We start from the raw sequence: 26514 nt of genomic DNA, 5'->3' as shown, positions 1-26514 counted from the left end.
AGTACGCCTGATGGCCTTCTGGAAACTTCGACAATCTTCGCCCTTTAGTGTCGTTGAACTTCACCGAGAACAGATCCCCCGCTGTCAGCAGATGGAGAGAAGAGCACACAGGCACGTTTGGAACAAAAATAGGACCTTTTCCTGTGAAACACACAAAACCACGTAGAAGTAGCACAGAGCGCAAACTCGAGGACTCCCAACACTAAAGCGTGCAGTAAAAATCTGAAGATGGCTGCCAGAGGAGGGGCTTAGGGAGATGACTGTCATTGGCTGGGGGTTGTATGACCCAGAGGACAGTGATTGGTTTATGGGAGAAATACATTTTGTCACTGAAAGTGAAACTGTTTTCTTTTTACAGAGGATTCCCAGCCTGACGACGGGGAATATTCATGAGTATGTGAATCCATGCTGGAGAACTACCTTAGTATCAAGGGCATTCAATTTATCGTCCAATCAATTTCCCTATGTCTTCCTTGATATGTAGCAGGATTTCACTCATGTCCAGATCTGTGCCTTCCACTGTCCGAGTCGCACCTTTCAAACCCCCGGATGAGTAGGGGGCTCCTCTAGTGTCTTGGACTTTTTCCTGGCTTGCTGCTCTTCGAAGCAGAGGGTAGGCTGGTTCTTGTCGCCTTTCACCACCTTGGCGCCCTGGCACGCTACAAGGGTCAATCCAGGGTCCCCCTCAAGATGTTCCTCCTAGCACCACTGCTCTGTGCCAACCACATGCGTAAATAGACGGCCTGATGCCGGTGGCCAAGGCAGGTCACGGGACCACTTCTCCAGCAGGGCCCAACATGGCCTGAACTCCACTCTGCTCTTGGCCTCCTGCCAGAGACCGTTCCAGTAGTGGCTCCCCCTCTCCTAACATCTGGCGCACTCTGTTGCGGTGTGCGGTCTTCAGCCCTCCTGTGCTGTGGCAAACACCCCCAGCCATCAGCCACCATTGTCTCTTCTCTATTGGGGTGAAAGCAGCAGCTCCCACTAAGGCCGCTGTCCCTGTCCCTTCTTCTGCCTCGATCCTTTGGCTGACTCCTAAATTGTACAGTCCACCCAAGAACACCACTATGTGCCTGCTCCTGGCTGCACGGCAGACGACTACCGCCGCCTCAGCGATCCTTTATGGTTTTGCAGAGTTGTCCTCGCGGTTCGCTCCCCCAGTATGCGCGAAGCCACCTTCTCTGCAAGCGCCAGGCTCACCACGGCCACATGGCTGGGGCGCCACGGGTCATCCTATGCCGCCACCCAATGCTCTTCTCGGCCCCTCACTGCGTTTCAACCCACAGTCTCTTTTTCTGCTAGTACAACTGCTAGTAATACATAAACGCCATTACTTCAAAAATTCCAGTAACAAAATGTGATCTCTTGTCCCCGCATTCTTTCGAAAACCTGCCTGTAAATTTGTCAAAGTATCATTGATCTCCTCCCAGGTTTCCAGACTCTGGGCCAATGCCCAAGCGTACATTTTACCAAGCCCATCAATGAGTGATATCAGGTAATATTTGGCTGGCTTGTTCTCTGTTCGTATGATCTCCGCGCCAACCGAGGTTTCAGGAATTACCTCTTGTACATTAACAGCATTAAAAAAGCAAAAAAGGGACCAATATTTTAGGCTCAGACTTAAAATGATCTCCAGGTATCTTCTCTATACTGGGGATCCTAAACTGTTTTGTGGGACGTCGGGGCTAATATAATTTCCTTAAGAGTTGATGGAAACTGATCTCTCATGCCTTGTTACAAGACATTATGACAAACGTTTCCAAGATGGTCAAGCCATTTAGTCGCAGAAATACATGCGCCACAAGAATTAATTTGGTCCACAGAACCTTTAGAAAGAAGCCAAAGCGATCTAGTCCATGCTAAGGCACTGCTTTCATACGGCAAACAAATGTTTCTCCACATACTTGCTCTTTTTTAAAATCAGACTATAGGCTTATCCTCTTTTCTTAATAACTTTAACTGGTCTTTGTACTTCATCAAAGGAGTGTCTACTTGAGTAAGCAAAAGCTTGTTTCCCTCCTACCATCCTCATCAAACCATATCCATGTGCCATAACCCCTTACTTAATTCCCTTGTAATTGGTCTTTCTCTTGGGGACAAGTAATTACTTATAAGTTATTAGTACGGGTCAACGACTGGTTAATTACCCAAGGATCAAACTGTTAGTTAGCTCAGGACCATAATGATTGAAAGGGGATTTAAAGTCTCTGATGGGGGTCAGCGAGCTGGCAGGTTCCCTCCTCCAACCTCCTGGAGGCACCAGCCTAGTTACTAGTGGCCTTTTACCCCCACACATCAGCATGGGGTGTTCAGAGGACGCTCTACATTCCTCTTCCCTTTATGCAAGGCTCTTCCCTCGAGCGTGTGATGGGACACCTTCATAGATAATACATGCTGCACTGTTTCTAACTTTAGAATGGACTGCTTTCGAAAATATTGGGCTGTAATGCAAGAAACCTAACAGGTGGTCAGTTATTAAGGTGACCCATCATGCTTTGAAGTAATATTTTAAGGATTCTATGCCGACTTTATATCAAGGGTCTCAAACTATATAGTGGCATAGTTTTGTTGCAAGGGAATAGTTTCATAAACCTATAGAGAATCGGATGTTAATTCACCTTACATAATTGTGACAAAATGGCTCCTACCCAACTGTAGAATAAATGATTTTGTGAAGTCAGGCATTCGTAGCAACAGGGGGTTGTACAAGCAATCATTACGATATCCGAGCTGATATATTTCGAGATGAGGTGGAGTAGTGGATTTCTGACTCACGGGTACTTGCAAAAATACAATATGGTTTCCGACCGGGTTTGGGGACCAGAGACCAGGCCATGAACCTGTATCTAGTGGGTGCAACATCAATATTTGTCAGGGGTGAGCCATTATACTTGGCATTCATGGACCAGAGCACAGCTTTTGACAAAAGTGGATAATGCTTTGCTCTGGACCGTGCTCAGGTCCATGGGTTGCCCGGAGGAACTGGTGAAGGTTCTCCAGTTGATACATGAACACTTCGGCCTGTGTCAGATTTGGAGACCAGGGACAATATACAGCTTTCTTTGAGACTTTTTGGGGTGTCCGCCAGGGCTATGTGGTGGCCCTGGTATTTGCCTTATATATAAATGGAGTATACCAGGCTCTGGTTAAAACCAATGCAGATTTTATTAGGGTAGGTGGAGTTCCTCTTCCAGTATTGGGGTATGCGGACGATATGGTTATAATTGCCCGCACTCCCAGAGCCTGACAACTATTGGTGGATGCCTATACTGAGTTTATGTCTAACCACAAACTAGCAGTGAATTCTAATAAAATCGGCATTTATGGAGTGTAGAAGCACAGGGGTTAAACAACTCAGAAAGCACACAATTTGGAGTGGTGGAGAGGCCATACCCAGCGTCAGTAAATTTGAATACCTTGGAGTTTGTTTTTAGTAAAAACTGGCTTGGGCTTGGTCATGTGGATAAACAATGTCTGAGAATGAGGCAGGCTCTTGGGGGCCTGTCTCGGTTTCAAATTTTTTGTCTAGGACAGCCCATTAACCTAATCATGGAGGTGTACAGAGCACAAACTAAAATCACTACCAATTATGGGGCTGCATTTTGGGGTATGGAGAAAGTTGCCAACATTTATTGGTGAAGAGTGGTTGATGGCACCCCTGTTGCACTGGTTGGCGATATGGTCAAACCCCAAAGCCACGTTATCGCACACTATTGTAAGAGCTTTGGTGACTAGTTCAGCTTAACAGAAAATTCCCGGCCTCTTATACATTCAGAAATGTATTACTCTGCTACACTAGAGTTTGTTATGTCCACCAATTCTCTTGTCTCCCTGTTCAGTAAAAAAATATAAACAATATAATGCCATCCTGTGTCAAATAGGGAAGTTTCTGGTTTGGGGATCCCTGCGAACAGAAGGCATATTATTTTAACAACTACCGAGGGCATCCAGCCATACCTGCTTCAAAGCCATAGGCTTGTTGATCGGTGGGCGCCGACGCCGGCCCGTTTTAATTCTCTATGGCTTGGGGCACGAACCAAGAATTGGTTGCATAATGAACAGCCTATAGCCTGTCCATGTTGCTAATGGCCCGAGGAGGACGTATTGCATTTTGTATTATTCTGTCCGGCCTATGGGGATTTGAGAAGAAAATGATTATTACCATTGCTCAAAAATGCAGGCTTAACCCAAGCCAGACCTGCTTTGCTGTACCTACTGGCATCTGCCACCATAACTGTGGCCTGGGGGTCTATGGAATACTTGAGAATAGCTTGGTACCGGCGGAAAACAAACTTATTTCTGCAAACTGATTAAGTATTTATAAAGTCAAGCCCAGTGGGTCCAACTATTTCACTGTAATTTGTTTGACAATACGTTTCTTTGTTAACCCCGTTTTTAAGTCGTTTTCTCTTTTCATTGATCAAATTGGTGCTGATTTTTTAACAAATTGATTGTACCTTGTATTGATTGTGTATATATAGATATTTTTTGTTGTAATGTGGTTTATGGATATTTTTATTCTGAATAAACTTATTTGATGATGATGATATCCTAGGCTTGTTGCTTGGTCCTTCCTCAGGTGATCTTGTTTAGGCAATGTTTTAACGTCTCTGTTAGTAGGTGCACCATGGTGGAATAGGATGGAATAAACCAGCGGTAGTAGTCCACTAAACTGAGAAAGGTTTTCAATTCCTTCTTCGTACTGTTTTGTTGGGGTGTTCACACCACCTCGGTTTTCTATTGTTGGTGAATAAGTCCATTACCCATACAAACACCTAGGTATCTGACCGAATTTTGGGCTAGTTGAGAATTTGCTGGGTTGTCTTTTAAGCGGGCAGAACAAATGGCATGGGCAGTACCATAGATTATGCATGTGGTCTGTCCAGACCTTAATGAGGTCATCTAGTTAATGCCGTGGGACTGGATCACTAGGGTTGGAAAATGATATCAATTAGTTGTTGAAAAGAAGCCCGATACCATAGGCCAACTGGTGTGGAGAAAACAGTTTTCATTATGAATAGAAGCAATGTGAACTTTGCAATAGTCTACACTATTGGCCAAGCTAGAAATGTATTTGCTGTTCCCAAGTCTCTCTATGTCATGGCCACTAGTCAAGGGCCATTACTTTCATTCTCCAAAGGGTCCAAATGGACCCAGTCCTGGCACCTTTGACAAGAAAGTGTGCTCTGCCTAAGGCACGTGCATCCAGGCCGGGCGTGGCCATTCAAAAGCATTGGAAGGCACGTGCAGAAGTCTGTGGGAGTGGTAAGGTGGAGCCACAAGGCAGGGCTTAAGGGGAGTGGCTGGGGCCAGGCTATATAAACCAGCCCCACCCACATGCAGGCAGGCGCCTTGCGTTAATCTGTGTGCAGTGTGACGCTTACCACCGTCTGAAGATCCCTTACCCGTTTCCAGCTCAGCACGCTTCTCTTCAGGTTCTGGAACATCTTCCTCAGCATGCACCTACCCGATTCCAGCTGCACCATTGCTCGAAGCGCAGCTAACCTGACTTCAACTCTGCATCTACAGCGCGCATCCTACCTGACTCCAGCCACACCATCGCTCGGAGCTCAGCTTACCTGATTCCAACTCTGCTAATCCAACGCCTGCAGAGCTTCGCATCCTCACCTGTTCCGAGAGTCCAACACGTGAGAAGAGTCTTCCGGATCAGCATCCTCACGGATCCATCCATCTGGCAGCCGACAAGTCCTCGGATAGCCGCTCTCCATCAGGGACCGCCAGGCCATCCCTGCAAGAGAAAAGGAACACACAAGGTTAGAAACTGCATAAACATTTTACGCTTGGCCGCGCAACACATAAGCCTTGCGTACCACCTTGAAACCCTACTTACCTTCTAGTGGGGTCTTCCCAATTCCCCTTTGGCATAGCTTGGACTCGCTTCCAACATCGCGACACCGCGTGGCCATCTTCACACCTATGGGAAAGAGAAAAGACATTACAAGAATTACAATCATTGGGAAAAGACACTGCAAAAGGACACGGACAATAATCACTGTTAGGAACACTTACCTTCAAAGTGGATTGGTCAGAGCCGGTCTGGGCCGCCACGCACACAGACCAGTGAAGCAACTGGGTCCATTAAAGGCGCCCCTGCTGATGAGAAGCAGGACAGAGAGCTCATCCTTACAAAACAGGGCACTGCCAGCAACCAGAGCAGTCCACACTACAGCAACTGGGGGTAAAGCCTGAGCCAGAGGAGCCAAGTCCAGAGAGGGCTCCAACCGTGCCCCAACGTCCCCGCAGAGACTAGGTGAGCGTAACACTCCAGAAGATATTCAAGGGAATGGGATAAGCATTAAATGCCGAGATGTAGATGACCTTTCAAAAGTAAATAGCAAAATATCCAGCCGTCATCTGGTTTTTATGACTAACAATCGATGACGAGCACTAACTTTGGGTTGACTTGATTACCTGGAATTTCAACATCTTCTGTATCTTCATGAATGATTGCCCGCTGAGATTCTTGACTGTATGGTTTTTAAATCAGACCAAACTGTCCGGGAAGGGTGTATATGTGATGAGAAACCCCCCTGTTTTTGTTGGCTGCTCAAGTGTCGGTTATTAGGCTTGACTAATCTCCTTAACATATAATGGACACATAATGTCACTGTTGGTAGAGGGACATTAGGCATCTGGCATTCATTCAAAAGTCTGACATGTTACACCTTTTTTTTCTGCCTTCTATTTGGTTGGTGTACAGGAAAGTGGAGGTTGCCCGGCACCTCCATGATTTTATATATGGCCCATGTCACTTTGTAAGGCTTTTGTACGAAGGAAATCAATGATCTATTCTACTACATTACATTTTCAGAGCTTTGCCATGCCTTTGTGGTTGTAGTAGGCGTGTCATCTTCCTTGGGCCTTGGACAGGTGTTGGTAAACCAGTTGCCTTATTTAAGCCATGCAAGCTCGAAGGGTTAGTGTTAAAGTGGGCCAGGTTTTCACCTTGATGGTCCTGCCCTTCTCAATACTCCTTTAGCATGTCTAGGACACCTTGTGGCTCCAGCCGGTACACTACCTCGAAGGGTGGAAAACCTTGTGGAGCTTTAAGGTGCAATATGTACAGCAAACGGGGCACAGGGTGTTGGAACATGGCAATGTTTCATATGCTCTTACAACAATTGCCTCAGGATGGTCTTGAGTGTTTTGGTGAAACTCTTAACTAATAGATCTATTTGGGGGTTATGCACAGATGTTCTGAATATTTTGATTCCGAGTAGTTCTTATAAACGTATTGCTCTGATCAGTTGGGGTTTCTTCTGGGAATCGTACCCTTAAAAAGAATGGTAGGACATGCTTGAGGATTTGTTGGGTGTTGTTCCTGAGAGGGTATTCACTCAGATACAGGATAGTGTACTCTAAAATGAAACTGCACTTGGAGGGGTCCAATTGGCCCATTATGTCCATTGCAACCCGTAAGAACGGAATCCCAAAAATAAGCAGTTGCAAGGGAACTTTAGGCACTTGCTGATGGGATGTTTTTTTAAAAAATTGGGCAGAATTCACAATTTGTTTACTATGACAGACTCCAAGCCAACAGAATCAAGAAGATTTGATCCTGTGTTTTGACCACTCCCCGATGTCCTGCAGTTAGATGTGCATAAACATTACCACAACTTCTTTGTGAAATGGAGCCAGAACCAAAAGTTTGTAGTATGGTTTTCTGTTGCCCCTTGGACCCTTTTGGATGCAATATAGTGGTCTTCGTTTCTGAACAGAAGGCCCTTGTAGGTTCGCCTGAAGGCTTCAGGGATGACTTGCTTGAAGCAGGAGTCATTCCTGTGGGGGCTAGAAAATCTTGGGAACGGTGTGTCAAACATGCTACAGTTTGGGAGGTCAAAATTCACCTAGGGGAGGAAGTTGAACTTGAACCAAACAGGTCTGCCCAGCATCTAAAGTGTCTAAAGAGGGGACTTCCTCTGCAAGGAAATTAGTTGGGCAATGGGATCCAAGCCCTGAATTGTGTAGAAGTCAACATATCCGTTGTTATTAATACTTTCACTTCACCTCTGCAGTCAATCACTCCCGCCTTTGCATCTACAGAGTGCAGCAATGCCAGACTAGATTTTTGGAGCTTCTATTCCATACGTAATAGTCCGACGTTGCATCTTCACCCCAGTATTAAAACACATCCTGCCGCTCCCAGTATGAAATTTTATTCCAAATTGTACAAATCCAGTCCAGCAAATCCTTGGGTGTCGCATAAAAGTCACTTTGTTTCCATGAAGTTTCTAAGGATCCTTAAGACAGGTTCTTTAAGATGCTGCTAAGCATACAGGTCAAGTAACTTATTTTATCAACTGGACCTACAAGAAACAGCTAGCCTAATTTTGTATTCAAAACCCTTGGTGACACATGAAGAAACATTAACAGCAATGTTAATTTGACTTTCCAATAGTTGCCTCCTCATGGACATGTTGAAACAAAATGTCCTGTAGACTGTAGAGAATACAAGATCCATGACAAATTAAGTACTATTAGGCACAGGCTAATATGCGGGTTAGAATACATATGGGGGACCCGCATAGAGTTTGCGATAGCTTGTTGTTTCAGATTAGGGTTACAATAAGCTTAAAGGTTTGGGTTTGAATCAGGGTTAGCATAAATGATCCCATATGCAATGGACCAGGATATGGTTAGAGTGTGAATTGATGTTTGGATTTATTAAACAAAAGGAACACTACATAATAAAGAATGTTTACAGAAAGAATATGGGTGCAAACTAATGCAAAAATAATAAGGTTACTCACCGTAGTTACCGCCTTACTCCTAGTCCATAGTCCCCTTTCCTCCATACTTATGGGACATTCCTCTGTCCTGTGGGAAGGGTCCCGAGCACTTTGTAAAAAGCATCACATTTTTTAAAAATGTGCCCTTCCTCTCTTTTTACGTGGGGTACCGCACGCAGCCTAACCCCGCCCTCCTTAGCTCCGCCCAGCGCATCGCCCATCAGTCCTGGTCTATCGCCAGGTCAGAGACCTTTAAGCAATAGAGGAACCTTATTAGAGGGGACGGCAGGCGGGTGTATGGAGGAAAGGGCTCTATGGACTAGGAGTAAGGTGGTCACTATGGTGCGTAGCCTTATACTCTTACGTCCCGTCCCCTTTCCTCCATACTTATGGGAGATTCCCAAGCACTCCTCACAGGAACTACGGGTGGATGGAAACCCCCTACTGAAAAAGGTTTTTCAACACAGCCTGGCCAAACAAAGCCTAAGATCTGGAGCTCAGGTCTAAACAGTAATGTTTACAAAAAGCCGATGGGGAAGCCCAAGTAGCCGCTTTCGCGATGGTCTCCCCGGGGACATACTTTTGAAAGGCAACAGCAGCTGCTTTGCCCCATACCAGATGTGCATGAATCCCTTTAGGAGGCTGGAGACCCTGAACAGTGTAAGACTGTTATACAGGCAGCAAAATATCTGGAGATAGTCACATTGGAGGCCTGCTTACCTTGCGTATTACCAAAGGTCACCAATAGTTGAGAAGAACTACTAAATTCAGATGTTCTGTCCAGATAAAACTTAAGAGCTCTTCTAACATCCAGGCAATGCAAAACCCTCTCAGCTTCCGAAGCCGGGTTTGGAAAAAAGACAGGCAGGGAGATTGACTGATTTAGATGGAAATCAGAAACCACCGCTGGTAGGAAAGGAAGATTTGTCCTTAGGACAACCTTATCCTTGTGGAAAACCAAGAAGGGATGCGCCACCGACAAAGCTTGCAGCTCACTCACAAGCCTTGCCGAAGTAACGGCGACCAAGAAAGACACCTTCCACGAAAGGTGCTTAAGATCTACCGTAGCCATTGGTTCGAAAGGCTTATGACACAAGGCCTTAAGGACCACGTTCAGATCCCACGTCAGATGCGGTTTGCGAACAGGAGGGTAAAGACGCATTAGACCCGCAAAGTGCCTTTTAACCACTGGATTTGACAGTGAAAAAGAGCACTGTTCCGTGGATATGTAGGCGGCCACAGCCGAAAGGTAAGTCCTGCATGACAGGACATGAATGCCCGACTCTGCTAGATGAGAAACGATGGACAGCACCGTGTCAATCGTAGCCACCCTGGGGTCCAGCTGTTTGGCCAAGCACCAGTGACAGAACCGAAGCCATTTGCTACTGTACTGAGACCTCGTCAAGGGCTTCCTGGCTGCCTGAATAGTGCGCATGTTGTCAGACAGGTTGAGATGTTCTAGAGATCTGAACTCGGGCACCATGCCGCCAAGCTGAACGATTGTGGGGAGGGGTGCCACAGCTGCCGATCTCTGGTGAAGCAGATCGGAACCAACGGAAGCCTGATCAGTGCACACACCGACAGATGTTGAAGCTCAGAAAACCAGAACCTGGCCGGCCACCACGGAGCTATGAGCAGAAGATAACAGTTCACTGTGTTCCTCAGCTTGCAAATCGTCCGATGAATCAGAGGCAGAGGCGGAAAAGCATAGGCCCTCATGTTGTGCCAGGGAATCTCAAGAGCATCTCCCAGAGAGGAGGCTCCCAGCCCATTTCTGGAGGCATACTGAAGAAATTTCTTGTTTGCCGATGTTGCAAAGAGGTCCACTTCCTGAGTGCCCCAACACAGGAATATCTGTAAGAGGAACTCCGCTTTCAATTCCCACTCGTAGCTGACCACTGTTCGTCGGCTGAGGGCATCTGCCGTAACATTCAGCTGGCCTGGGTTGTGTACTGCCACCAGCAAGACGCCATGCTGAACCAACCATTCCCAAATCTGAATGGCAAGATCCACAAGAGGGGGGGGGACTTGGTGCCCCCCCCCTGCTTGTTGATGTAAAACATGGACACCACACTGTCCGTGCGGACACAAACCACTTTGTTGGCAATGACCGGCCTGAACGCCTTGAGCGCCAGGAAGATCGCCAGAAGCTCCAGATTTATATGAAGGAACTTGTCTTGGGGTGCCCAGAGGTTGGAGACCTGAAGAAAATCCAACGTCGCAGCTCATCCGAGAAGGGAGGAGTCCGTCGTGATTGTCACCATCGGAGCGGGGTCTTGAAAACCCGTGCCCACCGACAGGTTGCTGAGAGACAACCACCACACAAGGTCCATTCTCATGAAAGCCGGAATCGATATTATCTTGGAGTCCGGATCCACAGCCTGACGCCAAGAACTCTGAAGAGCCATCTGCGTCTGCCTCATCTTGAGCCGAGCAAGAGGAAGAGACAATACGCACAAGGCCATGAGGCCCAGAAGCCTCTGGAACCACCAGACCGGCATGCTCTCCGACTGCGGAAAACATCTGACACGTGGCCAACAGATCCGCCCTTCTGTCCCCAGTCAGATAAACTCTGCAGTCGATCGTGTTCCAACGAAAACCCAGGAAAGTCAAGTCCTGAGAGACCATCATGGAATATTTCCGCCAGTTCACCGACAGCCCAAAGTGGAACAGGAGCTGGAGGAGAGACTGAAGATTGCTCGAGGCTTTCAGCGAACAAGGACTGTGCAACAGCCAATCGTCCAAATACGGATACACATGGATACCCTGAAGCCGAAGATAAGATGCAATAACCAACATCATCTTCGTAAAGACACAAAGTGCCGAGCTGAGGCCAAAAGGGAGCACTGGGAACTGGAAGTGCTCCTCCCCACGGAAAACCATAGGTATCTTCAGTGTGGATTCCAGATCAGAATATGCATATACGCATCCTGAAAGTCCACCACGCTGAGCCAATCGCCCTTCTGCGAAGAGGTCTGACAAGGCGTGATCATCTTGAATTTCTCTTACGGTAGAGAAAGATTGAACTGGGAAAGGTCTAAGTTGGTGCGCAGGCCAGCCTGGTTGGGTTTGGCAACCGTAAACAGTCGGGAGTAGAAGCCCTCCCATCGCTCCCCTAGGGGAACGGGTTCCACCGCTCAGATCCAGTTATTTCTGAATTTCGGCTCTGAGGGAGGACGACCCTGACTGCTGGAAGTAAGGATTGATGGGTCGCGTATGGGAAAGGGGTAAGCGGAAGCCCGCCCGAGCGACTGACAAGACCCACCGGTCCTCGGTTATGGTCTGCCACGCCTCCCAATGAGACGCAATGCGTCCTCCCACCGGGGTCTCGTGCGAGCGCAGAAAACCCTCATTTAGCTGGTTTCTCAGTGGCAGCACCACCTGAACCTGAGGAGGAGGCTGAGGAGCGGGAGAAAAACCGACTGTTGCTGCCTTTGGCGGGAATTTCCCAAAGGGGTGTCAACCCTGCGGAATTTCCGATCTAAAAAACCCTGAAACCAGAGGAAGGCCGAGGCTGTGACAATGATCTCTGTTTCCTGAAAGGTGGTTTTATCAGGACAGACAAGGACTTGGCGGTTTGATGGCTGTCCTTAGTTTCGGTCAGCTCCACGTCTGTTGTAGAATGAAGGAGCTCCTTGCCATCAAAAGGCAGGTCCAAAACCTTATCCTGCAGCTCCTTAGAGAACTTGGTGGCATGCAGCCAAGCCTGACGAGAGGTATCCAAACCAAGCATAAGGCCCCGGGGCGAGGTGTCGACATGATGGGCCGCAGCCTCCAGCAGATCCTATGCCAGGACCCTGGCGTCTGAGAATCCCGCTTTGAAATCTTATAGCTTTTCAGCGGGAATAAACTCCTCAAACTCCGACAGACCTTTCCACATTTTCATATTCACCCCCGCTAACACCAGTTCTGCATTGGCTTGACACAGCTGCAGGGCTGAGTTAGCGAAAATCTTCCTCCCAAGTGAGTCGAGAAGCTGGTCCTCTTTGGCCAGAACCTGTGTAGTAGTCGTAGAAGAGGATGACGCAGGTCTGGATTGCAAAGTGGCTAAAGCCACTACCATGGAGGAGTGAGGCGGACACGACACTAAGGCCACCTCTTCGGAAGAATGGAGCCTGTAACGCGCATCAATCTTCTTGTTGACAAACAGTACAGAGTGTGGTTTCTCCCAGACTTTACGGACTTCGGCCAAAACATCTTTCTGCAAGAACAAGCCGGTACGCTCCGAAGGACACAAGGTGAACACCCCCGAAAGCACGCCCTCCTGCGGAGCGGGTGCCTCGGGTACTGGAACATCCAACAGACACATGTCCAGCACCCGGTTGTGAAAGGCTCTGACAGAGCGGGGCTGGTCTTCGCTGTCCTTATCGCCCTGCATGCCGTCCAACAGGTCCGGATCAGGCTGAGTCGCATCCGGGACCACAATAGCATTGTACACTGGGGTCAACAGAGGCAGGGGTGGAAGAGTTGGGGGAGGCCCAGCCGGTAAGTGGGGCGCTGGTGGAACCACAGGAACCGCAGCTGGAACCGTTGGTGCAGGCAGATCTCCTTAAACAAGCCTCGAAAGTACTCCTTCATGGGGTCGGAATGCATCAGCCTTTGAAACTTGCCAAAAAAGGCGTCCTCCGCCGATGATTTGGGCGCGACTGGAGGAGGCCTCTCGTGAGCGGAGTAATTCCAGGGGCGCAAGGGAGAGGGTTGCCGAGAGGGCCCTTCCCCACTAGTGTCTACATAAATCAAGGGCGCTTATGCCGCAGGAAGCGAGACATTGTGCGGTAGGGGCATCCGAGCATTCCAGTCATAAACTGGATGAAACTGATGTGCACAAGGATATCGATTTTCACCTGAAAAACCACCCCCTACACCTAGGGCTGATTGAGTAGTTGTAAGGGATGTATCCAAAATGGCTGCCGTGGTCTTGGCGGGAACGGCCGCCATTTTGTTGGCACCTGAGGAGAACTGCGATACGTGTGGAAGTGAGGAAGGTGTCCCCACAGGTGGGTCAGGGGTCTTCATTTTAGCCTTAACACAAGGAACCTCGGCCGAACCAGTACTGTGTGGCCTAGAATGTTTCTGTGACATGCTAACAGCCAAACTAGCCTTCAAAGGAAGGACCTCAGCACTGCTGGTAACGGAGGGATTACAGTCCAAAACCTCACTCCATGCCCCCTCAACAGATCTGGAGTCACTGCAAGAGCGGGAACGTTGAGGAACACACCTCACTGACAAGACCTTAACAGGCCTCTCAGAACTGTTGGTCACTTTAGCCTCTAAATGACAGACCTCGGACCCGAGTCCGGTAAAAGCCTCTTCACGACGGGCCTCGAACTTCTGTTCGGTATCAACAACCTCAACAGAGGCCTCAGGGCATACCCCAGTATTTTTACAGGAAGCTCCAGGGAGGGAGACGTCGAAGCAAGCTCCGGTACCCGACGCCCCAGTAGAACTGGGACGACAAATACCCCCCAAGGGAGGGGCCTCGGAATGTAATCCATGTCAATAGGCCCCTTACGGAAGCCCTCAGAGAAATGTCCGGTACAGTTTTTAGGCCTGGAAGGCACCTCAGGACAAGCCCCGGTAATAGAGCTTTTGACGCTCCTCCCGGACCGGGAAGACGTACCCCGGCCGGGGTGCCCTAAAAACTTAAGAACTAACTCACCAGGCGTTTCTTCTTCTCGTCAGTGAAAGTTTGAAAATGCGCCGGGGGAGTACGTTGAAACACCTCCTCCCACCGCTCCAAATGACGTTGAAGCGCCCGGACCGAAAGGGAGTCGCAATAAAAGCACAAGTCCCACCGGTGGTCCGGACCCAAACACTCTAAACAAAGAGAATGGGGATCCGCCCTAGCGAAGCGTCGCTGACTAGAACAATTTGGAAAGTCTAGATGAAACGGCATAGACGGACTACCACGTGACCGCTAAGCCAGAGCAAGAGAGGAGGAACTGGAAGGAAAAAAATCTTCCGAAGATGCAAGTGCGTCCACTCCCGAGCGAGCGGAGAAAAGGACTGATGGGCGATGCACTGGTCGGAGCTAAGAAGGGTGGGGTTACGACCGCTTGCGGTACCCCGCGTAAAAAGATAGGAAGGACACTTTTTGAATTTAAATTTGATGCTTTTTACAAAGTGCTCCGGTCCCGTCCCACAGGACGGAGGAATGTCCCATAAGTATGGAGGAAAGGGGACAGGACGTAGGAGTATAACCAATATAACCCCACCAAAAAACCTGTGTGACAGAGGTTTCAACATCTCACTCATAACCGAGACATGGCTAGAGGACAACTACACAATTACAATCCATAACTGCCTCCCTGACAACTTCAAGTGCACACAAGCAAACAGGAAAAACAAAAGAGGACGAGGACTGGCGATGGCATACAAGAAACACCTGACAATTGAAACTGAAGAACCACTAACCATTGGAAACAGTGAATCCTTAATTCTTCACCTAACAGCCAACCCAAAAACAAACCTCAAATTCATCCTCGTATACAGACCCCGACATGCGATGCAACCTTCATGGACTCCTTCAGTAAAGTCATCACCACCCTAGCCTTAGACCAGGAATGCCTAATCATCCTTGGAGATTTCAACATCTTGTTTGACGAAGAATCCACTAACTCACAAAAATGACTAGCCAAACAATTGAAGACAATGAAACTACATCAGCTAGTAAAAGGAGCAACTTAAGCGGCGGGACATACACTAGAACCAATATTTGCCAACAAAAACCTCATCACCACAGCTCCACCAATACAGATCCTCTGGAGCGACCACCTCACCCCCTTCATAATCACGCCAGCCACATCAACAACCAAACAACCCGACAAACTGCCGAAATATCGTGAAAAGAAACTGCAGGAACATCAAATGAACAAACCACCAGCAACGACTCTGGATGAAGCTGAACTTGATTGTAAAACAAACTACTACAAAAACAGAACACCAGAACGATAGACAAGATAACCAAGGAAAAACCTTTCACCCCATTGCGCAAACGAGATACAGCAAAATGGTTTACCCCACTATTCCGCGCCATGAAAAGAAAATACAGGAATCTTTAATTAGCATGGAAGAAATAAAACGACCTGGTGAAGAAATTACTATTCTAATAACAAATCCACTCGTACAAAAAGGAAATCCATTAGGCTAAAAAAAAGATACTACGACAACAGAATCACCAAAGCCGCCAACACCCAAAAAGAACTGTTTAAAATCATAAACAAAATGAGAAACCCGCTGGCTGCAACAACACACCAACACCTTCAATTAAAATATGCAACGACCTCGCAAACCACTTCAAAAACAAAATCAGCACCATCCAACAGATCACACAAAGCAGACCAAGCAATTACAAGATTCAATCTACCCAGCCACCCGAGGATAGCCAGAACAAAACTCTGAAGCTTCCCACAAATAACAGCAGCGACACTGGTCAAGCTGGTAACCGACAGCAACAACGCTGGATCCCCATGCATTCCAGTCACCCAGATATACACAAATCCATCCTCACACAAGGAACACCTATGGAATACTACACAAACCTAATCAATCATTTTCAAAAGGGAACGTACTGAGATCATTGAAATCAGCATACCTTAAGCCGCTCCTCAAGGACAGCAGGAAATGTGGAGGACTTCTCCAACTACATGCCCAATTCAAACATCCCTACCCAGCGAAACTACTGTAAAAATAAGTCTATAGAATAACAAGAATTCATAGAAGTGCACCTACGGCTGGATCAAGCACAAGTAGGCTTCAGACCAATACGGGGAACGGAAACGGCACTGCTCTCATTCTGGGATGATCTAAAGGCTAATGCACACTCCGACAAAAGCACAGCTCTAATAAATCTGGATCTCTCCGTAGCATTCGACACAGTCAATCAAGACATCCTTATCACAACATTGAAAGAAATGGGAATCGCCGACCAAGCACTGCTTGTGATTATATCCTTCCTAACAAACGGAACAGAAACTGTATGTATGAAACCTTTCAAATTAATTCCAAGAGAATCCACCTGTGAAGTTCCAGAAGGATCCCCCTATCCCCATTGCTGTTCAACATTTATCTGGCGCCACTAATCAAGCTCATAAAAAACACAGCCCCACATGCTACAAATACGCTGACGACACACAGATGGTCTACATAAATACAAGATGTACAGGAAGGAAAGACAACGCTGGATGACTGCCTACAAGAAATCTACGGCTGGATGAACAACACCACCATCAAACTCAACCCAGGCAAAAACAGAAATAATGAACTAATCCAAAAGTCGGGAAAACAATCGATACATCCCATGGCCCACAGAACTAGCAACAGCACTGACTCCCATCAACGATCGTAAAAAACCTGGGAGTCGCAATGCACAACAATAACACTCGAGCCACAAGTAAACGCCATAATCAAGACATATTTCTTACTCCTACATGCGGTAAAAAGGATCCTACCATTCCTAATTTTCACCCACAAAACACTCACCATCATCGCACCCGTTATGTCAAGAGTAGACTAAGCTAACAGCCTATACTTGGGTATGACAGAACGACTATTAAAGAAACTTCAGCGCATCCAAAACGCTGCAGCCAGACTCCTGCTCAAACTACCAAGAGAGAACACATTACCCCAGCGCTGAAATAGCTACATTGGCTACCAATAAAACAGTGAATAAAGTTCAAAACAATGTGCATTACGCACATACAAATCCACGGCCAGGGAGCAGAGTTCCTAAAGGAGAAAATGACCATCTACCATCCGACAAGACCACTCGGATCAAACAGCGACATTCGCTTAGAACCAAAACCATACAAAAAAAGAACAGAGGATCGTCATTCTCTCACCTAGCAGCAATAACATGGAATGAACTACCAAAAAACATATGCAACACAAGGGATCATTTGGAATTCAGAAAACTACTCAAAACATGGCTCTTTGCCCCCGAACCAAAAGGAAACAACTATGAAATATGCAGAAAACAAGAATCATAAGAACTAGCCCATGACCCCGACTTAATCTCCCCTAACCGGAGGGGGGACACCCCAATAACCCATGTCCAGATACAGCTAGCCCACAAAGGAAGCTCAGGTAGGCAAGTAACCCCAATGTACAGGCAAGCAGTGACCAGAAAGCCCAAACTCAAACATCGCCAACCCTGGCCGGGAACACGCCTGCATCAGCTAGGTAGACATACCACTAGAGTAACACAGAGGAAAACTGCCACTCCTAAACATGCCTGCCAACTAGGCAGACAAACTACAACGCCAAACACACAGGCCATTCATAGATGCTGAGCACAGAAACACAAAGAGGTAAGGAAAACCTGCTAACCCAACTCGAAAAACCAACCTTCTGCATACATTTCCCATACAGAAACTCAAAACCACATCTCTACACAGCAATCTGCACCCACTTCACCACACTACAACGACCGGAAACTGCACCTAAGATCAGCCAACGGTGCAAACCGAACTGAAGCCGCCAACAGGACATCACATCACTCACTTTCCTATTCCAACTACACCCTACTAACCCCCTCTTTTCATACCCTCCTTTTCAGATCCGCCAGAGTGCCTGGGGACCACTCCGGTGGTGACGGTGCATGATCCAAATACCTTTAACATCTGATCTGGTAAGCAGCAGGAATCAGAGGGTGTTATCCAGAGCCACATGCCATCTGGGCCAGGGAATCCGAAACCAAGACCCAGCAAAGGGAAAGCAACCCTCTTGCAGTTTTCCTCGAGCATAATAGGCCACATGTTAACTAGTGGAAGGAGAGAAAATAGCAGGGACGGAAACACAATTACTTGGTAGCACGATTCCTAAGCCACAAACACACTGGGGGCACACCCACAACCCTAAACTACCAGAGACTAACAGAAAGGGCACAGACCCCACCACAGATCATTCTTACCTCAGGGGAGCAGATACCAACCACCTCTAGCATGAAGTTAGATGCCAGACTACCCATGCCGTCATCACTGTTCCGCAACGGGCCCATGCAGAGAAAGGGGGCAGAGTTTGGACCGATATTTAACATTTTGCTTGATTGAAGACGGGTTCAGTACAAATAGGATAACCAGAAACGGGAAGGTGCTAAGTTGCTCGTGTGAGGTCAGGGGAGGAGGGGGTGGCAGACCAAGACTCTAGCAGGAGGATGGAAGGTGGAGGAGCCTGGGGTATAGGCATGCCTGTGTTAGGGAGAACAGTGCTTTATAGATGAGAGAGGGAGCGGTAGGCAGCTACTTTTTTTAAATTAATGTGTCGTACTCAAAGATATGACTTGGTAAAACAAGCCGTAAAAATCATCATTGAATAAAATAAATCATTAATATTCCTAACCACTACTTGTGTCACATATTTGTACAATTCTACAATGTAATAAAACCCAAGCAATTCAACAATTTCAAAACTTCCATCGATAAATATGTTTCATGACCCGAGGACAGTCTGACAAAAATGATCTGCATTCAAGCAACCTATCTTGGTCTGTAAACCGTTCCATTTGACGAAACCTCAAATCTTGGGTGGCAGGCCATTGAATCAGAATGTGATGTAGTGTTTGTTGCACCACTTCATTACATAAAGGAGCATTCCCATGTTATTTTACACTCTTTATCCCTTGCTGCCAGAATGTCCATTGTTCGTAATAGGTTTAGACAGAACCTCCGAAATTCACCTCGCCATCTAGAATTAGGGAATTTCTTTCAAGTAAGATAGGAGAATGTCCCCAGGTGTGTCTATGAGGCAGAAAGAGTGATATTTGTAACTTTGCATGGTGTCAATTGTCATAATCCAGTCTGTTGTCATAATCGCTCACTAACACCGGCCAGATTATCTGCCAGCTCATCTACTGTTCCAACACTGTTAGCCAGGATATCCATCACCTTCCCCTGTAACTTACATAGAACTACTTACATAGGCAGCTAGAGGTACATTTAAAACCTTCATTTAAAAAAAAACTTTAGAGCATTGCAGAATTATCTGAGCCATCTGTGATGATGCATTTTACTCCTGCCACGAAAGCTCCAACCACTGGTACCTTCCAGCATATCTTGTTGGGAGATGGAATATGCTGCCACGGCTGCTATACTGTACTTTAACTAAACTGTATACCATATAGGCAACAATGTTTGCTGGCTAGCAATCAACTGGATTTATTGGTTTCTTTTTACATCATATAACAAACTGTTACCATTCGCTGAAATACAAATGTCTTGCGTTTGGTTTTCTGCCCTCACTTAGTATGTCCATGCATCGTTGATGAAGATTTAATTGATCGAACTAGGGCATAAATAGTCATGATGCCAAGTTCATAGGTTTTGGAAAGGGGTGCGTTATCAGTTGATTCTGTTGTGTTAATGCAATTCGATTGGTGGATGAAGGATCAAGTGTAGAAGGTGAGGATACCAGAATTGTTGTGAACATGTTGGAACAATGGGGATTACTGTTAAACACTCCAGGAGTAATCTGTGAATTACTTTGTGTGGCGGAGGAGTGAATTACTTTGAGTGTGGGAAGCAAATATCCCTGACCAATTCATCCACAGTGCTCTGTCGAGGGACCCTATTGTGGGTATCTGGACACTGACTGTATTTTTGTTTGCACTCGTAGGAAATAAATTAATCTAGATAAAGCCATGTTTTTAAGACTTATTTTCGTGGATTTGTGTTTGGGTTCCCACTTGAGCTCCTGAACCAGCATCCTGCTAAGACGATCTGCAAGACAATTGTGCACCGCTGGGAAGTGTTGGTTTGAATGAACACTTGCATATGTATGCGCAACTGCTATATCTGCTGAGCAAGACAGTACAGTGTAGGCAAGTGCGTTCGGTTCAGTTTATGGACCTAAAACATTACTGTCGTGTTGTCCGTTTAGGATGCTCTTGCTGTATAGCATAGAGATTGCTAGCAGCTAACAAACATGTTCATGTGTAGAGCAGATTGTTGAGATGTCCACTTGCCACATGCCATGAGTGAATGGCAGTGTGCTCTCACCTAAACTTACATCCATCTGTCATTACGGTAACCTGCACTAAAGGATTCACAAAGGGTTTTCCTTTTTGCCAGTATCACTTTAGTACCTTTAGGACCATTTGAAACCCAAAACAAGTTTGTCCCATGCTCCTGTTGCTTGTGATGATTCCCTCGAAAGCTAATGTTGAAGAGGCTGCATATGTAGTTGAGGGAAAGGGATGAGGAACACAGGATACCCCCATTGCTAATGTCTCATTGCTCTGTGTACTGTTATGGACAGATTGGGATGATAAAAAGCTAAATGTGTCAGAAGAGCCTTTGCCTTTTCCAATGACAGATAATCCATTGTCCTTCTTGTGTCGAGGTTTACCTCTAGGAACTGCTTGGAACAAGCTTGACTTTTGGGCATGTACTGAGATTTCAAGTTGATGAATAAGTCTTATGGTTTGTGCGACCTTGGCTAGCACTTTCGCTTGATATGACCCAATCGTCTAGGTAGGGATACACTAGCATCTTTTGTCGGCTTAAGTGTGCTGCGATCAATGCTAGCATCTTGGTGAATACACAAGGTGTCAATACAATTTCAAATGAAGTACCTCGAACTGGTAGTGACATTTGCCCACTTTGAACCAGAGGTATTTGTGATGAACTAGGAACAAGGAAATATGAAAGTATGCATATTTTATGTCCAGTGTCACCATTAGCTCCTGAATTTTTCCGGTTTGGCAAACTTATTTGCTTGGCTCAGGCCTAACACCAGCCTCATTGTTACATCTTCTTTGGGTACAAGGAAATACACAGAGAAGAAAATTGTGTTCTTAATGTTTGGGGCACTTCCTCGATTGTCCCTTTTAATAGTGCGTTGATTTTGCCTTTTAGTTGCTTACGACGACCAAGCAATTGTCTGTGTTAGGCAAGGTTGTATGCAGTACCCTTTGGGTGCACTACAACAACCCTGACCTCCTGGCAATAGAAACCCAACCTTTTGTATAAGTCTGCACTACACAGGTTGGTACCGTGTGGAGCAGCCAGGCTTATCTCAAGAGGGGTCAATGTGAGCTGTAGGGGAGTTACACAGAGATTCACAGTGACAAGCATTCAAATAAACTCTTACACACAAGGTTTCTTGATAAAACAATTATGAATTTATCAGTCAGTTATCAGTCAGTCAGAATAAGCCTTCAGAAAGGAGCACTATATAATCACCACACAAATATACTTCAAAGATACTCATTTATTTTTTTTCCCCAATATTTTTATTGATTTTCTAAATGTGAATGCATTGCTAACAATCATACAAACAATTAATTTTCATTATATTCCAATCTAGATCCTCCCATCCACAACAATTCCTCAGTATTTCACATATTTGGCTATAAATAACAATACTTGACCCAGAGTATATAAGTCATTATATGTCCTCAGTTGATTAACAAGGGGTAACGAGAGAAGGAAGAAAAAGAAAGAAGGAGAAAGAAGAGAAGGAAGAGAAAAAAAGGGGGGGGGTTTGCAAAGTTAAATTCATTGGGTCAGTTGCATCTCACTTAACAGTTCATAAACACAAATTCATTGAGTCATTGTTTCACATCAAAAGCTCATAATCATAAGCATGACTTTCATAGACCTGCATCTCCTAGTAAAAATGCACAAGTACGAGTCTAACAAATTTACAATCAAATTAAGAGTTCATAAAGTGCTTCAGGAGCTGCGGTTGGAAGAACAAATGCTCTCTGTCAGAAACAAAGTCTAAGAAGGGGCGCCAGATTTTCTGAAACCTCGAGAGCTTTCTTCCAATATGGCTGTAAGTTTTTCCAAGCCAAACAGTTCCCATACTTTTATCCACCAATAGGCTATTTGTGGGCCTTCTATCGTTTTCCAGAATCGGGCTCTGGTGATGCGGGCTGCAACAAGTAAATGTGAAATCAAAATTGCTTTATGTCCCGACACAGGGAAAGTTCCATTGTCCGATACATCCCCCAGTAAGAGTATTCTCAGGTCCATAGGGAGCAGGGAGCCCGTGATTTCTTTAATTCTTGACTGCACCTCCAGCCAATATGATTGAATAACCGGACAGTGCCACCACATATGAGCCATATCTTCCTGCTCACCACACCCATGCCAACACGTGTCCGGGTATTCTGGATTGAGTGGAATCTGCGGGGGGAGGGGGGTAAATACCACCTAGAGCAGACTTTGATGGCGCTTTCTTTTACGAGTGCACATCGGTAACTGGTCTGAGTTCTATGCCAGATCCACTGCCAGGCTTCATCCGAGATTTCCAGGCCCAATTCTCTCTCCCAAGCTCTTATATATGGAAGTTTCTCTTCTAGCCGGTAGCATAGCGATATCTTATGAGATTGTTGACCCTCAAGAATTTTGAGTTCTATTACCAGTGAAACCCGACCAGCCGCTCAGACGATGTCTCTGTTAGTAAGCCAGTGGCGTAACTGTATATATCGAAAACGTTCTGTCTCTGGGAGGCCAAATCTTTTACATTCTTGAAAGGTCAGGGGTTCCTGGTTAACATACAAATCTCTCAGGCGTAAGGTTTGTCCTGGCTCCAAACTCGGTATGTTGTGGGTGTGAGCCCTGGGGTAAAAGCTGGGTTCTGAGTGATGGGGGACAACGGCCCCAGCCCCAATGGGAAGCCCCAATGGGATGCCCCTCTGCGAACACGCTTTATCCCAGCTCTGCAGTGTGGACAAGGTGGTTGGAAGTAGCCCGCCCCTATAACTACGTGCCTCTTTCTGAAGAAATGGGAGGTGGGCCAACGGGAGTGAGGCCACCGCTTGCTCAATCTCTAGCCATTTAGGGGGATCCAGGGAATCCCTCAAAGAAAGAATTATAGCCACTTGAGCTGCTCTATAATAGCATGGTATCGAGGGAAGACCTCGACCCCCTAGCATCCTTCCCCTAGTTAAATAGAGATTTGCGGTTTCCTCTTCCTCCAGATGAACCAGTATATCTCTTTTTGGATATTTATAAGTTCAAATTCAGGGATCGCAATTGGCAAAGAATGAAATTCATACAGCAACCTCGGGAGGAGCGTCATCTTAACCGCATTAATACGGCCTAACCACGAGATCTCTTGGGAATCCCACCGCTGTAGCCATTCCTGCACTTCTTTAAATAAAGGGGGAATATTCGCTCTGTAAAGACCTGCATATGTTGGAGTCAATTTTATCCCCAAGTATGGAATCTCTGTTCAAGACCAAGGAAAGTGTGTTATCGCTCGCATTTCTTCTAGCCTATCGGGGTCCTCAGACAGGGTCATTCCCAATGATTTAGCTGGGTTCACCTTGAAGCCGGATATCATAGCAAACCTGTCTAAAAGGTCTAAGAGGGGGAAGCGAGCGAGGCGTCCCTCAAGAAACAAAGTAAGTCATCTGCATACAACGCTATTTTATGGCGGTGTCCCTCCACCTCAAAACCCAGGATATCTGGATGTAGTCTAACGTGCTGGGCAAAGGGCTCCATTGCCACGGCAAAAAATTAAAGGTGACAAAGGACAACCTTGTCTAGTGCCTTTGGCTAACCTGATTAGCGGAGTCCAATTTTTAATTACCTTGACTTCGGTCGAGAGAATTTGAAAATTTGATAGTATTAATCTAGAAAACTCCGGGCCGAATCCAAACCCCTCCAGTACCATTTTTAGATATCCCCAAGACATACTATCAAACGCCCTATGGGCATCTAGGGATAGTAGGGATAGTTACCTGAATTTTCGGGGCAAGAGCCATTAAGTTAATAGCACGGCGCACATTGTCATAAGTGGACCGGTTGCGTATGAATCCTGTCTGGTCATTATTAATCAGGGACGGAAGGGCTGGACACAGACGGCTTGCTATTATTTTCTCCAGCAATTTAGCGTCCATATTTAACAATGCAATTGGCCGGAAAGAGGCGCAATCCGTGAGATCCTTCCCAGGCTTCAATACCAATGTTGTAGCTGATTCCGCCATTGATTCCGTCACTACTCCCGTCTTCCACACAGAGTTAAAAAGTTTTGTTAGGCGAGGGGTTAATTCCGCCCAGAAAGTCTTATAAAATTTGTTAGTAAAGCTGTCTGGACCCGGGCCCTTACGCAGTGGGAGGGAGCGAATTGCCGTTTCGGTCTCCTCCGTAGTTATCGGGGCCTTTAAACGTTCACGAAATTCAGGAGATATCTGTGGAAGATCTGCCCTCTGGATAAAGTCTCTGGCTAGCTGTGGGTCCGATATGTGAGGGGATGAGTGGCTTCGAAAAAACCCTTCCACAATCTGGAGTTTCCCAGATTCAGTGAAAATTTGCCTTCCATCTACTTCTTTTAAAGAATCTATGCTGTTACGCTTTGCCTGCTGCTTAAGTTTAGCCGCCAACAAGCGATTCGCCTAGTTCCCTTTAGAGTAATAGTATTGTTTAGTGCGCATTATTCCGTAGGCTGCCCGGCCCATATGGTGAGCTTCAAGTGCTTTTTGTGTTATACGAACCTCCCTAAGGGCGCGTCTAGAGGGTTTCTTCCTATGCACCTCCTCCGCCTCACGAAGCCTCATTTCCAATTGAACCTGAGCCTGCCTGTGGACTTTTCTCCGCTCAATTGTTTGAGTTATAACTTGACCTTTGATGACAGCCTTCGCCGCATCCCACACTACTGCATATTCCAACTCTTCCATATCATTGTCTGTAAAATATTGGTTTATGCGGTCTGCGATGCAGGAGCGGGCCTGAGGGTCCAGTAAGATGAGTTTGTTCAGGCGCCAGACTCTAGGAGGCTGCGGGGAAATCGCTAAATGGGGACATGGACACCAGCACCGGAGCATGATCAGATAAGGCCTTTGGGAGGATCTCTATCTCTACGGTATGGGGGATAAGAGTGTCCGAGAGAAGGAACATATCTAACCTAAAAAAAAAACCTGTGCATAGCAGAGTAAACAGTGTAATCCCGCTCCCCTTGGTGAAAAAAACGCCACCCCTCTATCAGTGAATGTTCCCAGAGAAGAGAAGTGAGAGCCATAACATTTTTCTTGTCAGCTGGGGGTTTGGGGGGAGGGATTTATCTTACAACAGATTGATCACAGCATTAAAATCCCCACCAATTACGAGGTCACCCTCAGCATGCTCACTTAATATTCTATATATAGTGGCAAAAAATAGGTTTTGATTGGCATTGGGTGCATATATCGACAACAAGGTCACCCTCTTCCCATACAACGTAGCCACCACCAGAGTATATCTCACTCCCGTATATAACAGGGTCCCGTTAACCTTCAACAGTGTCCCCTTCCAGACAAGAACAGCCACCCCACACCGCTTCGTCCCCAAGGGGGCACAAAATTTGGTTGGATAAAGCTGATCATTCAATCGGAATTCACAGGCCGACAAAAGGTGCGTTTCCTGTAAAAATAGTATTGTGGGGTTGTATGTCGCCATCCGCTTAAAAAGAGCACTCCGTTTTAGTGGGGAAATTGAGACCTTGGACATGGAGAGTGAGACATCTTATATTTCAGTTCGTCATTTCAGTATTCATTTGTGTTCCATCCCCACTTGACATAGTTAGCAAATTACACGGGTTATTGTTATTACATTACAATCACCATTCAACCCCATCTCACCCCAGGTATTAAGGGTTCAGAAATTAACCTTCAGTGAAGCACTTAACTCATTCCAGATAACCAAAACCCTAGAGCGCATTGATACTATTTCAGCCATGACATTAGCATTATGTGAGTTGCTTTTTTGTTGGCAGTTTCTTCTCAAGACAGACCAATATTAGAATTCCATAGCAGGGGGAAATAATGAAAACAATACAAAAC

The 26514-nt window shown here is 46.3% G+C and overlaps 1 protein-coding gene across 4 annotated transcripts in view; it reads right to left on the bottom strand.

Annotated features, from left to right (window-relative positions):
• ITCH (itchy E3 ubiquitin protein ligase) overlaps window positions 1-26514 on the bottom strand; it is a 2968415-nt gene that overhangs the window by 2735817 nt on the left and 206084 nt on the right. The gene's annotated exons all lie outside the window — the stretch shown is intronic.

This window comes from Ambystoma mexicanum, chromosome 3p, assembly GCF_040938575.1.
Source record: "Ambystoma mexicanum isolate Mex_15411 chromosome 3p, UKY_AmexF1_1, whole genome shotgun sequence".
NCBI lineage: Eukaryota > Metazoa > Chordata > Amphibia > Caudata > Ambystomatidae > Ambystoma > Ambystoma mexicanum.
The sequence above is the reverse complement of the archived record's forward strand: the minus strand, read 5'-3'. Positions and strand labels throughout refer to the sequence as shown.